This window comes from Caretta caretta, chromosome 10, assembly GCF_965140235.1.
Source record: "Caretta caretta isolate rCarCar2 chromosome 10, rCarCar1.hap1, whole genome shotgun sequence".
NCBI lineage: Eukaryota > Metazoa > Chordata > Testudines > Cheloniidae > Caretta > Caretta caretta.
Window position 1 is genome coordinate 82160355 of NC_134215.1, and position 14196 is coordinate 82174550.

The window sequence follows — 14196 nt, forward strand, 5'->3', positions numbered from 1 at the left end:
CATCAAATCCAGATCAGTAGAGGAATGCCTCTGCTTGCACTGACCAGAAGATGTTTGGATTCTGATGTCAGCCCAGTTCTGCAGCCTGACAGGAATCAGGTGTGGTCCCCAGCGTACCTAGAATTCTTCTTCGCAGCCAAACTAGTCTAACGGCTTGTCTACACTGCCCCTTACAGCTCTGAAACTTTCCTCACTCAAGGGGGTGAAAAAACACCTCCCCCCCCCTCCAGCGATGCAAGTTTCAGCGCTGTCAAGCGCCAGTGTAGACAGTGCACCAGCGCTGGGAGCTGCTCCCCTCATGGAGGTGGTGTTTTTACAGCGCTGGGAGAGCTCTCCCCCAGTGCTGGGGCTGCGACTCCCCAGCCACGTTAAAGCGCTGCCCTTCCATGCAATTTAACATCGGCTGTGTAGACATACCCTTCCATGCAATTTAACATCGGCTGTGTAGACACACCCTTCCATGCAATTTAACATCGGCTGTGTAGACACACCCTTCCATGCATTTTGTGAACGGGAACTGGAGCAGCAAAACAAATGCCTCGTGTTCCAGCTTTGTGGGTGAGAGAACTATAAGTGAAGATTATAATGCGGGACACTGACGGCCTTAAACCAGCTGCCTCAGGAATCTGCCAAGAACTTTGCCGAAAAGATGTTCCTCACCTTAGCAACGGAGCTAAGACGTATCACACGTCTGCCCACCTTTAGTCGAAGGACGCTCCTTCTGATCTGACAGCTCAGGCCTTGTCAGCTTCATCCAGAACAATTTACAAACTTGGAACCGAACACTGTAAACCCTTAATCATTTGATCGGTCCCATGGAAGACAATGGGACTATTTGCATGACTATGGGCCACTTTTGACTGGTAAGTGTTTCAGGAGTCTGTTCCTGTAAAGGATGTTGAATCCCACATTGAAATGCAGTGTTTGGGTACAACACTGTAGAGCAGTTTAGGATACAGTTCTATTTAAAATGTCTTTTAATAAGTCATACATATGCTGAAATGGCTCCTCACCCAACTGCCCTATTCCATATAAACAGACTGAATACAGCATACGGGGGAGGGGGGGAGTGAGTAGTTAAGTATGTTGATGATTATATATACAAAGGGGGGGGGCTCTGAGCTGGAGGCAGGATGGGAAGCAGTCACATGGAGGGTCATGTGGGAAGTCACGTACCCCTCCTTATGTCCCTCCCATGAGTGCAGTACCAGCAAAAAATGACTTCTACTAGCACCACTGGTATCGTCCCAGAGGCCACAGGAGTCTTGCTGTGGGAGCAGAGGGAAATGGGACCGTAGGGTTGGTTGTCTGTCTCTGCTAGTCTTTTCATCGGTTCTAGAGTTGTGCATAGTTTACTCTGAGCTTTAGAGAGGGGACTATATTTCTGACACTTGGACAGTGAGACCAGAAGACATTTTCACTGTTTCAGTAGCATGTAATTAGATGTATTCATATCAACATAGCTTTTTGGGTATTTTGACTCTCTCCGGTCAGCAGTGAGTGCCAGCTTGGAGGGCGAACAGGCAAGCTAATTGTTCACGAGGGAAAACGGTTTGCCATGACGAAATCAAAGCTGGAAATGAGAAGGTTCCCAACTATCGGAGGAGTGACGTTTTGGAACAGTCTCCCATTAGCCCTAATACAGGCAAACAACCGAACTAGTTTGAAGATGGAGCTTGATACATTTCAGAATGGGATTATATGATGGGGCTGCCAGGAAAAGTACAGGCCTGGACATGGTGACCCGGGAGGTCCCTTCTAATCCTATGTAAATTTGTTTATATTGATACACAACACAGTAACTCACTAGTGAGGGCATATTGCTCCTCCAGGACACATTTCTGAAATGTACTATCAGCTGCTCTTAGATACTACACTGATGGATGCCAGTACAAGAACCTAAATACATAGACAGAGAGTCAGTGGCTAGTCAGATGTATGCCCAGTTAGCTGATTTGCAATCTGGTAACCCAGCATATCAGGTACTCGGCTTTGTCTGAGACTAAAAATACGGGTCATGTGCTGATCAATGATCCAACATGTAAACCACGGCACTGTGTAACAAATGTGTTGAGCAGCTCCCGTCTTTTCCAGTTTCACTAAAATAACAAGAGTTTGTATTTTTTCTGTCCCATGGCTCCCTTCAGCTGTGTTCATAGCAAAGGTGTTCTGGCAAAGGATAGGAACAGATAGAGCTTGTTCCAGATCTTGAGAATCCAGGTGAGCACTGGAGGGCCCAATTCTGCACGGTGTGGAATGCTTTCAATGGGGATCTGGAGCATTCCCCCACAGGATTCGGCCCATCGCTTGTACTGCAGTGAGAAAATGAGTAACTAAAAAGGAGACCTTAACAGACCATACTCTGCATGAAACAAGACAAAACTCTGAGCCTGTAGGACCCTTGTTGTAAATCTGAAAGAAGTAAAGTAATTACAGATCATGGAAAAAAATCAGACATGAAGTGTAAACTTCGAAAGCATTTCTGATTGTTTTTATGTCACGCATTAAATTGCTGGGCTGTATTCGTTTTCTTCTTTTAAAACAGATGAGCGAACGTCGAACCCTTTCTTCCTGGGAAGTAGCTTTGCATGGTGGACTACAACACTTCTCCCATTATGCAGTGCAGCTCGGGAGTTGCACAGCCACAAACTTTGTTTAATAGTGTTGGAAGGTTGGATCTGAGAGAGTGAGGCAAACTCTAATTACAAGGTGTGGGGCATTTGCAGGAAAATAAAAGGGGAATGTGTTTAATTTTCCGGATGGAGAATAATTGTAGGGTGGAAAAGGCTATCAAAGGCTTTGCTTGAGATGGAGTTTCTCTACCGCTGGGGCTGCGTGTCTATGCGGAGTCAGTCCCGTGCTTACAGTCTGATCCTGTACTGGGCTAATGCCCCTCAGCTCTTAGTGAAGTTGTGACTGGCATGTTCTGCACAAGAGAAAAGGGGAAGACGGAATAATTGGGCTGTCTGTCACAAGAAGTGTGTACTGATACAGAAAATAATGAAACTGCCATTTTCAAATCTAAATTTGTGGTGCCAGTTTGTCTGTCACTTGGATAATACTGTTTTAAATATTGTCCAGGCACTGCGATTGGTATGTGACTGTTCGTAACACTTGGCTACAGGCCTACTGAAAGGCGAGGCAAGCTGATAAAATATGCGTTTGGATACTCACCCTTAAATGACCCTTCTCCACAATCTTTGACTACGCAGTCGGACAGATGTTCAGGCTGTAAGAAGTCTGGGGACCTGGAGCTAGAGAGCCTGCCAATTAAACTCCAGCAGCCTGCAACAGGTTAGCACAGATCATGGAAATAGGGCTCTGCAGTGGCATGCTATGAGAAAAAAAAAAAGGAGTACTTGTGGCACCTTAGAGACTAACCGATTTATTTGAGCATAAGCTTTCATGAGCTACAGCTCACTTCATCGGATGCATACTGAAGTGAGCTGTAGCTCACGAAAGCTTATGCTCAAATAAATCGGTTAGTCTCTAAGGTGCCACAAGTCCTCCTTTTCTTTTTGCCTGAGTTAGACGTTTGAAAAGGTTTTGCAGAAACAGAGACAAAAAAAAGGCTCTGGGGGACTGTGAGCAGTGCACAGATATTTCACCGTTCACCTGCCACTCCAAAGAGGGGCATCCCCGGGCCCTGGATGCATTCCCGGCATGACCACCCTCTGTTAGGATATAGATATTCAGGCTTGTCTGTAAAGGCCTATACTCTAAGAATTTAGGTGTATTCTTATCACTTGGCTATAAAAGAGAGAATCCAAATCACTGTCTGACTGTCTAAGGCCTTTTCTCACTGAGACAGTCTGAGGCCCTGTTCTTAGGCTAAGGCCTTTGGCTAAGCAGCAGAGGCTGCCATAAGCTGCGAAGCGACCGGTCACCTCCTCACGTTCCAAACTAGTCACATTGAAAGAAGGTGCTATGGGGCTGTTAGGATACAATCCTGTCCTGATAACGCCTATCGCTTCCAGAGAAAGGGAAGTGCCTAGAAAATGTAAAAGGAAACTTAGTTTGATAGCATCCTGTCTGGCAAGAACTCACTTATACATAGCTGGGATGGGAAATCCTCACTTCTATGTTGTTTTGTCATTATAGTTCCCACTTTGCTATTGTTTGTCTGTAAAATCTCTGTCTGGTTCTGTGATTGTTTCTGTCTGCTGTATAATTAATTTTGCTGGGTGTAAACTAATTAAGGTGGTGGGATATAATTGGTTACATAATCATGTTACAATATGTTAGGATTGGTTAGTTAAATTTCAGTAAAATGATAGGTTAAGGTATAGCTAAGCAGAACTCAAGTTTTACTGTATAGTCTGCAGTCAATCAGGAAGTGTGTGGGTGGGGGAAATTGGAATCATGTTTGGCTAAGGACAGGAAATGGGAACAGGGACACAGGAGTAAGGCTCTGTGGTGTCAGAGCTAGGAAGGGGGACACTAAGGGTATGTCTACACTACGGAATAAGGTCGAATTTATAGAAGTCGTTTTTTTAGAAATCTGTTTTATATATTCGAGTGTGTGTGTCCCCACAGAAAATGCTCTAAGTGCATTAAGTGCATTCACTCGGCGGAGCGCTTCCACAGTACCGAGGCTAGAGTCGACTTCCGGAGCGTTGCACTGTGGGTAGCTATCCCACAGTTCCCGCAGTCTCCGCTGCCCATTGGAATTCTGGGTTGAGATCCCAATGCCTGATGGGGCTAAAACATTGTCGCGGGTGGTTCTGGGTACATATCGTCAGGCCCCCGTTCCCTCCCTCCCTCCGTGAAAGCAAGGGCAGACAATCGTTTCGCGCCTTTTTTCCTGAGTTACCTGTGCAGACGCCATACCACGGCAAGCATGGAGCCCGCTCAGGTAACCGTCACCCTATGTCTCCTGGGTGCTGGCAGACGCGGTACGGCATTGCTACACAGTAGCAGCAACCCCTTGCCTTGTGGTAGCAGACGGTACAGTACGACTGGTAGCCGTCATCGTCATGTCCGAGGTGCTCCTGGCCACGTCGGCTGGGAGCGCCTGGGCAGACATGGGTGCAGGGACTAAATTTGGAGTGACTTGACCAGGTCATTCTCTTTAGTCCTGCAGTCAGTCCTATTGAACCGTCTTATGGTGAGCGGGCAGGCGATACGGACTGCTAGCAGTCGTACTGTACCATCTTCTGCCGAGCAGCCATGAGATGTGGATTGCATGCAGTCCTTCTGCACCCTCTGCTGCCAGCCAAAGATGTAAAAGATAGATGGAGTAGGTCAAAACAAGAAATAGACCAGATTTGTTTTGTACTCATTTGCCTCCTCCCCTGTCTAGGGGACTCATTCCTCTAGGTCACACTGCAGTCACTCACAGAGAAGGTGCAGCAAGGTAAATCTAGCCATGTATCAATCAGAGGCCAGGCTAACCTCCTTGTTCCAATAAGAACGATAACTTAGGTGCACCATTTCTTATTGGAACCCTCCGTGAAGTCCTGCCTGAAATACTCCTTGATGTAAAGACACCCCCTTTGTTGATTTTAGCTCCCTGAATCCAACCATGTAAGCCGTGTCGTCAGTCACCCCTCCCTCCGTCAGAGCAACGGCAGACAATCGTTCCGCGCCTTTTTTCTGTGCGGATGCCATACCAAGGCAAGCATGGAGGCCGCTCAGCTCACTTTGGCAATTAGGAGCACATTAAATACCACACGCATTATCCAGCAGTATATGCAGCACCAGAACCTGGCAAAGCGATACCGGGCGAGGAGGCGACGTCAGCGTGGTCACGTGAGTGATCAGGACATGGACACAGATTTCTCTGAAAGCATGGGCCCTGACAATGCATGCATCATGGTGCTAATGGGGCAGGTTCATGCTGTGGAACGCCGATTCTGGGCTTGGGAAACAAGCACAGACTGGTGGGACCGCATAGTGTTGCAGGTCTGGGACGATTCCCAGTGGCTGCGAAACTTTCGCATGCGTAAGGGCACTTTCATGGAACTTTGTGACTTGCTTTCCCCTGCCCTGAGGCGCATGAATACCAAGATGAGAGCAGCCCTCACAGTTGAGAAGCGAGTGGCGATAGCCCTGTGGAAGCTTGCAACGCCAGACAGCTACCAGTCAGTTGGGAATCAATTTGGAGTGGGCAAATCTACTGTGGGGGCTGCTGTGATGCAAGTAGCCCACGCAATCAAAGATCTGCTGATATCAAGGGTAGTGACCCTGGGAAATGTGCAGGTCATAGTGGATGGCTTTGCTGCAATGGGATTCCCTAACTGTGGTGGGGCCATAGACGGAACCCATATCCCTATCTTGGCACCGGAGCACCAAGCCGCCGAGTACATAAACCGCAAGGGGTACTTTTCGATAGTGCTGCAAGCTCTGGTGGATCACAAGGGATGTTTCACCAACATCAACGTGGGATGGCCGGGAAAGGTGCATGATGCTCGCATCTTCAGGAACTCTGGTCTGTTTCAAAAGCTGCAGGAAGGGACTTTATTCCCAGACCAGAAAATAACTGTTGGGGACGTTGAAATGCCTATATGTATCCTTGGGGACCCAGCCTACCCCTTAATGCCATGGCTCATGAAGCCATACACAGGCAGCCTGGACAGTGGTCAGGAGCTGTTCAACTACAGGCTGAGCAAGTGCAGCATGGTGGTAGAATGTGCATTTGGACGTTTAAAGGCGCGCTGGCGCAGTTTACTGACTCGCTTAGACCTCAGCGAAACCAATATTCCCACTGTTATTACTGCTTGCTGTGTGCTCCACAATATCTGTGAGAGTAAGGGGGAGACGTTTATGGCGGGGTGGGAGGTTGAGGCAAATCGCCTGGCTGCTGGTTACGCGCAGCCAGACACCAGGGCGGTTAGAAGAGCACAGGAGGGCACGGTACACATCAGAGAAGCTTTGAAAACCAGTTGCATGACTGGCCAGGCTACGGTGTGAAAGTTCTGTTTGTTTCTCCTTGATGAAACCCCCCGTCCCTTGGTTCACTCTACTTCCCTGTAAGCTAACCACCCTCCCCTCCTCCCTTCAATCACCGCTTGCAGAGGCAATAAAGTCATTGTTGCTTCACATTCATGCATTCTTTATTCATTCATCACACAAATAGGGGGATGACTACCAAGGTAGCCCAGGAGGGGTGGTGGAGGAGGGAAGGAAAATGCCACACAGCACTTTAAGCACAGCACTTTAAAAGTTTACAACTTTAAAATTTATTGAATGACAGCCTTCTTTTTTTTGGGCAATCCTCTGTGGTGGAGTGGCTGGTTGGCCGGAGGCCCCCCCACCGCGTTCTTGGGCGTCTGGGTGTGGAGGCTATGGAACTTGGGGAGGAGGGCGGTTGGTTACAGAGGGGCTGCAGTGGCAGTCTGTGCTCCAGCTGCCTTTGCTGCAGCTCAACCATACACTGGAGCATACTGGTTTGGTCCTGCAGCAGCCTCAGCATTGAATCCTGCCTCCTCTCATCATGCTGCCGCCACCTTTGAGCTTCAGCCCTGTCTTCAGCCCGCCACTTACTCTCTTCAGCCCGCCACAACTCTCTTCAGCCCGCCACCTCTCCTCCCGGTCATTTTGTGCTTTCCTGCACTCTGACATTATTTGCCTCCACGCATTCGTCTGTGCTCTGTCAGTGTGGGAGGACAGCATGAGCTCGGAGAACATTTCATCGCGAGTGCGTTTTTTTTTCTTTCTAAGCTTCACTAGCCTCTGGGAAGGAGAAGATCCTGTGATCATTGAAACACATGCAGCTGGTGGAGAAAAAAAAAGGGACAGCGGTATTTAAAAAGACACATTTTATAAAACAGTGGCTACACTCTTTCAGGGTAAACCTTGCTGTTAACATTACATGCATAGCACATGTGCTTTCGTTACAAGGTCGCATTTTGCCTCCTCCCACCGTGTGACTACCCCCTCAACCTTCCCCCCTCCCTGTGGCTAACAGCGGGGAACATTTCTGTTTAGCCACAGGCAAACAGCCCAGCAGGAATGGGCTCATCTGAGTGTCCCCTGAAGAAAAGCACTCTATTTCAACCAGGTGACCATGAATTATATCTCACTCTCCTGAGGATAACACAGAGAGATAAAGAACGGATGTTGTTTGAATGCCAGCAAACATACACTGCAATGCTTTGTTCTACAATGATTCCCGAGTACGTGTTACTGGCCTGGAGTGGTAAAGTGTCCAACCATGAAGGACGCAATAAGGCTGCCCTCCCCAGAAACCTTTTGCAAAGGCTTTAGGACTACATCTAGGAGAACCGCAAATGCCAGGGCAAAGTAATCCTTTCACATGCTTGCTTTTAAACCATGTATAGTATTTTAAAAGGTACACACACCAGAGGTCCCTTCTCTGCCTGCTGGGTCCAGGAGGCAGCCTTGGGTGGGTTCGGGGGGTACTGGCTCCAGGTCTAGGGTGAGAAACAGTTCCTGGCTGTTGGGAAAACCGGTTTCTCCGCTTGCTTGCTGTGAGCTATCTACAACCTCCTCCTCCTCATCTTCTTCGTCCCCAAAACCTGCTTCCGTATTGTCTCCATCTCCATTGAAGGAGTCAAACAACACGGCTGGCGTAGTGGTGGCTGAACCCCCTAAAATGGCATGCAGCTCATCATAGAAGCGGCATGTTTGGGGCTCTGACCCAGAGCAGCTGTTCGCCTCTCTGGTTTTCTGGTAGGCTTGCCTCAGCTCCTTCAGTTTCACGCGGCACTGCTTCGGGTCCCTGTTATGGCCTCTGTCCTTCATGCCCTGGGAGATTTTCAGAAAGGTTTTGGCATTTCGAAAACTGGAACGGAGTTCTGATAGCACGGATTCCTCTCCCTAAACAGCGATCAGATCCCGTACCTCCCGTTCGGTCCATGCTGGAGCTCTTTTGCGATTCTGGGACTCCATCATGGTCACCTGTGCTGATGAGCTCTGCATGGTCACCTGCAGCTTGCCACGCTGGCCAAACAGGAAATGAGATTCAAAAGTTCGCGGTTCTTTTCCTGTCTACCTGGCCAGTGCATCTGAGTTGAGAGTGCTGTCCAGAGCGGTCATAATGGGGCACTCTGGGATAGCTCCCGGAGGCCAATACCATCGAATTGTGTCCACAGTACCCCAAATTCGAGCCGGCAACGTCGATTTAAGCGCTAATCCACTTGTCAGGGGTGGAGTAAGGAAATCGATTTTAAGAGCCCTTTAAGTCGAAATAAAGGGCTTCATTGTGTGGACCGGTGCAGGTTTACAACAATTTAACGCTGCTAAATTCGACCTAAAGTCCTAGTGTAGACCAGGGCTAAGGAAGGAAACTGGAATCATGCTTGCTGGAAGTTCACCCCCAATAAACATCCAATTGTTTTCACCTTTGGACTTGGGGTATTGTTGCTCTCTGTTCATGCGAGAAGGACCAGGGAAGGAAGTGGGTGAAGGAACAAGCCCCTAACACACCCCCTCAGAGGAAACCTCAGGAATTAGTCTGCCAAACTAGCACTGGGCAGGTAGGCTTGAAATAGGTGCTTGGGAATAAATGCATGCGATTGTAAATGTTGTCAGAAAACCATTCCCATGCCAGGAGTAACAGCGACACGCCAACTGTGAGCCAACAAATTGAAAAAGGAGAAGGTTTGAAACCTAAACCGAGTGGTGTTGGAAACGGTTTCAGCAGAACGTTTGTTTCAATGAACTCACTTCATGGATCTGTGAGTTAGCAAGTTATGGGACAGTATGGGAAGCCTTTTCTGTGCCCTGTGGTTTCCTGTAGATGGCGCTACAAACACCTTTCCCTAGGCGTTCACTGTCAGTGCTCTGCTTATGTTGTAGTTTAACGTGAAGCTGACAGCAGTGCTGCTTAATTCTGAAAGGCTACGGAGCACTTCTGACCATCACTGCACGTGTTAGAGGCTGGCAGTTTGATGAAACAATGGAAAAGGGCTATCCCCTCCCCACCCCTGCCTCTGTCCCAGACAGAGTCCTTCCAGGTTTAAATACATTAGCTCTTCCAGCATCACAGCACCCTGGTGAGGCAGGTTTTGTTACCCTCTTTTTACAGCTGAGACGCTAAGGCTCAGCGTGGCGAAGGGACTTGTCCAAGCTCACAAACTGAGTCAGTGGCAAACTTGGGATCAGAACCCAGGAGTCCTGAGTTTGCGCCTCCAACAACTGCAGACTGTTGCAACGCCCACCCTTTATCCGTTTGCATTTTCCAACATCAGGAGTGCAGCGTGGCCCCTTTCGGTTGCTGTAGAAGCCAGCAGCTTGTACCTCTTCCCCCAGGACTGTGCTATTCCAACACATCTGGGCCTCCCTGCCAGGGCATTCAAGCTAACCCTTAGTTGCCAATGCCCATGATTCAGCATCTGACAGTCTCCCACACCCACCTCCCAACTTCCTCAGCAATGCCAGCTGGGGCCAGAGGGCCAGACAGATGGAGTTTTACTGTTAGGGAAAGTTGCCAATAGGGATTGAGATAAAGGGGGAGACATACTGATTTCCCAGGGGCTGCATGTTATTAATAACACTGAGCTGTCACTGGGCATGGAGGAGTTTGTACTCCACACCTTGTGGCATTGGACCGGGAGCAATAAGCACTTAAACTAGCATTTTGGCTGATACCAGCTGGAACGAGGAGGGACTCCCATGACTGAGATTACTCCAAATAGCTGCAGGTTTGGCAGCATTGCCTGGATTCCACCCCCATCTCCCCACTCCTTTAAGGAGAGCTCACCTCCCCAGTCTATTGATGTCCAAGGACATCACTGAGCAGCAGAGACTATCTGCATGGTAGCACGGTACTGCACATGGAAGGCTGGTCCTCTTGCCATTTCAACAGTTCTCTCCTGAGTGATTTTTTTTTTTTGGTGTCTGATAAATGAAATCTCAGACACCGCTAGATGGAGTGTTAAGGAAATGCTACTCACGTGGCTTATTCCCCATGACACTCACTCGTAACGGGAACCACCTGCAGAAGAATATGGGAAATAAGTGACATTCTGCAAAGGGGCCAGTCCTGCCTTGAATGGAGCACATGTCAATGCCAATGGGAGCTTTCAGTGTGGATTAATTGGCAGCATGAGGCCTCAGAATGTCAAGACAAGTGGGTGTCTGAGCTTCCTCTCAATACTTCCATCAACGGTGGGGAGTTTGGACCCAATGACTGAATAGGCAGGGCCCAAACTAGACTTCGGTAAAGTTTTTCATGACTAGTTTTTTTCCACAATAAAATGCAGTTGTGAGGTGACCAAAACAATCTGTGAATTTGGCTAGATTTTGGCAAATAGCCCTGGTCTACACTAGGACTTTAGGTCGAATTTAGCAGCGTTAAATCGATTTAAACCTGCACCCGTCCACACAATGAAGCCCTTTATTTCGACTTAAAGGGCTCTTAAAATCGATTTCCTTACTCCACCCCTGACAAGTGGATTAGCGCTTAAATCGACGTTGCCGGCTCGAATTTGGGGTACTGTGGACACAATTCGATGGTATTGGCCTCCGGGAGCTATCCCAGAGTGCCCCATTATGACCGCTCTGGACAGCACTCTCAACTCAGATGCACTGGCCAGGTAGACAGGAAAAGAACCGCGAACTTTTGAATCTCATTTCCTGTTTGGCCAGCGTGGCAAGCTGCAGGTGACCATGCAGAGCTCATCAGCACAGGTGACCATGATGGAGTCCCAGAATCGCAAAAGAGCTCCAGCATGGACCGAACGGGAGGTACGGGATCTGATCGCTGTTTGGGGAGAGGAATCCGTGCTATCAGAACTCTGTTCCAGTTTTCGAAATGCCAAAACCTTTCTGAAAATCTCCCAGGGCATGAAGGACAGAGGCCATAACAGGGACCCGAAGCAGTGCCGCGTGAAACTGAAGGAGCTGAGGCAAGCCTACCAGAAAACCAGAGAGGCGAACAGCCGCTCTGGGTCAGAGCCCCAAACATGCCGCTTCTATGATGAGCTGCATGCCATTTTAGGGGGTTCAGAAACCACTACCCCAGCCGTGTTGTTTGACTCCTTCAATGGAGATGGAGGCAATACGGAAGTAGGTTTTGGGGACGAAGAAGATGATGATGAGGAGGTTGTAGATAGCTCACAGCAAGCAAGCGGAGAAACCGGTTTTCCCAACAGCCAGGAACTGTTTCTCACCCTAGACCTGGAGCCAGTACCCCCCGAACCCACCCAAGGCTGCCTCCTGGACTCAGCAGGCGGAAAAGGGACCTCTGGTGAGTGTACCTTTTAAAATGCTATACATGGTTTAAAAGCAAGCATGTGAAAGGATTACTTTGCCCTGGCATTTGCGGTTCTGCCTTTGCAAAAGGTTTCTGGGGAGGGCAGCCTTATTTCGTCCTTCATGGTAGGACACTTTACCACTCCAGGCCAGTAACACGTACTCGGGAATCACTGTAGAACAAAGCATTGCAGTGTATGTTTGCTGGCATTCAACCAAAATCCGTTCACGCGGTGGGAGGAGGCAAAATGCGACCTTGTAACGAAAGCACATGTGCTATGTATGTAATGTTAACAGCAAGGTTTACCCTGAAAGAGTGTAGCCACTGTTTTATAAAATGTGTCTTTTTAAATACCGCTGTCCCTTTTTTTTTCTCCACCAGCTGCATGTGTTTCAATGATCACAGGATCTTCTCCTTCCCAGAGGCTAGTGAAGCTTAGAAAGAAAAAAAAACGCACTCGCGATGAAATGTTCTCCGAGCTCATGCTGTCCTCCCACACTGACAGAGCACAGACGAATGCGTGGAGGCAAATAATGTCAGAGTGCAGGAAAGCACAAAATGACCGGGAGGAGAGGTGGCGGGCTGAAGAGAGTAAGTGGCGGGCTGAAGAGAGTAAGTGGCGGGCTGAAGACAGGGCTGAAGCTCAAATGTGGCGGCAGCGTGATGAGAGGAGGCAGGATTCAATGCTGAGGCTGCTGGAGGACCAAACCAGTATGCTCCAGTGTATGGTTGAGCTGCAGCAAAGGCAGCTGGAGCACAGACTGCCACTGCAGCCCCTCTGTAACCAACCGCCCTCCTCCCCAAGTTCCATAGCCTCCACACCCAGACGCCCAAGAACGCGGTGGGGGGGCCTCCGGCCAACCAGCCACTCCACCACAGAGGATTGCCCAAAAAAAAGAAGGCTGTCATTCAATAAATTTTAAAGTTGTAAACTTTTAAAGTGCTGTGCTTAAAGTGCTGTGTGGCATTTTCCTTCCCTCCTCCACCACCCCTCCTGGGCTACCTTGGTAGTCATCCCCCTATTTGTGTGATGAATGAATAAAGAATGCATGAATGTGAAGCAGCAATGACTTTATTGGCTCTGCAAGCAATGATTAAAGGGAGGAGGGGAGGGTGGTTAGCTTACAGGGAAGTAGAGTGAACCAAGGGGCGGGGGGGTTCATCAAGGAGAAACAAACAGAACTTTCACACCGTAGCCTGGCCAGTCTTGAAACTGGTTTTCAAAGCTTCTCTGATGCGTACCGCGCCCTCCTGTGCTCTTCTAACCGCCCTGGTGTCTGGCTGCGCGTAACCAGCAGCCAGGCGATTTGCCTCAACCTCCCACCCCGCCATAAACGTCTCCCCCTTACTCTCACAGATATTGTGGAGCACACAGCAAGCAGTAATAACAGTGGGAATATTGGTTTCGCTGAGGTCTAAGCGAGTCAGTAAACTGCGCCAGCGCGCCTTTAAACGTCCAAATGCACATTCTACCACCATTCTGCACTTGCTCAGCCTGTAGTTGAACAGCTCCTGACCACTGTCCAGGCTGCCTGTGTACGGCTTCATGAGCCATGGCATTAAGGGGTAGGCTGGGTCCCCAAGGATACATATGGGCATTTCAACGTCCCCAACAGTTATTTTCTGGTCTGGGAATAAAGTCCCTTCCTGCAGCTTTTGAAACAGACCAGAGTTCCTGAAGATGCGAGCATCATGCACCTTTCCCGGCCATCCCACGTTGATGTTGGTGAAACATCCCTTGTGATCCACCAGAGCTTGCAGCACTATCGAAAAGTACCCCTTGCGGTTTATGTACTCGGCGGCTTATTGCTCCGGTGCCAAGATAGGGATATGGGTTCCGTCTATGGCCCCACCACAGTTAGGGAATCCCATTGCAGCAAAGCCATCCACTATGACCTGCACATTTCCCAGGGTCACTACCCTTGATATCAGCAGATCTTTGATTGCGTGGGCTACTTGCATCACAGCAGCCCCCACAGTAGATTTGCCCACTCCAAATTGATTCCCAACTGACCGGTAGCTGTCTGGTGTTGCAA

The 14196-nt window shown here is 49.0% G+C and overlaps 1 protein-coding gene across 2 annotated transcripts in view; it reads left to right on the plus strand.

Moving 5' to 3' along the window:
- Positions 1 to 568: 568 nt before the first annotated feature.
- PAQR5 (progestin and adipoQ receptor family member 5) overlaps positions 569 to 14196 on the plus strand; it is a 36652-nt gene continuing 23024 nt past the window's right edge. The window contains exon 1 of one of the 2 annotated variants that reach the window (XM_075133261.1): positions 569 to 863. The gene's annotated coding sequence lies outside the window, so the exon portion shown is untranslated. The remainder of the gene's footprint in view (positions 864 to 14196) is intronic. The other variant, XM_075133262.1, reaches the window with a different exon arrangement.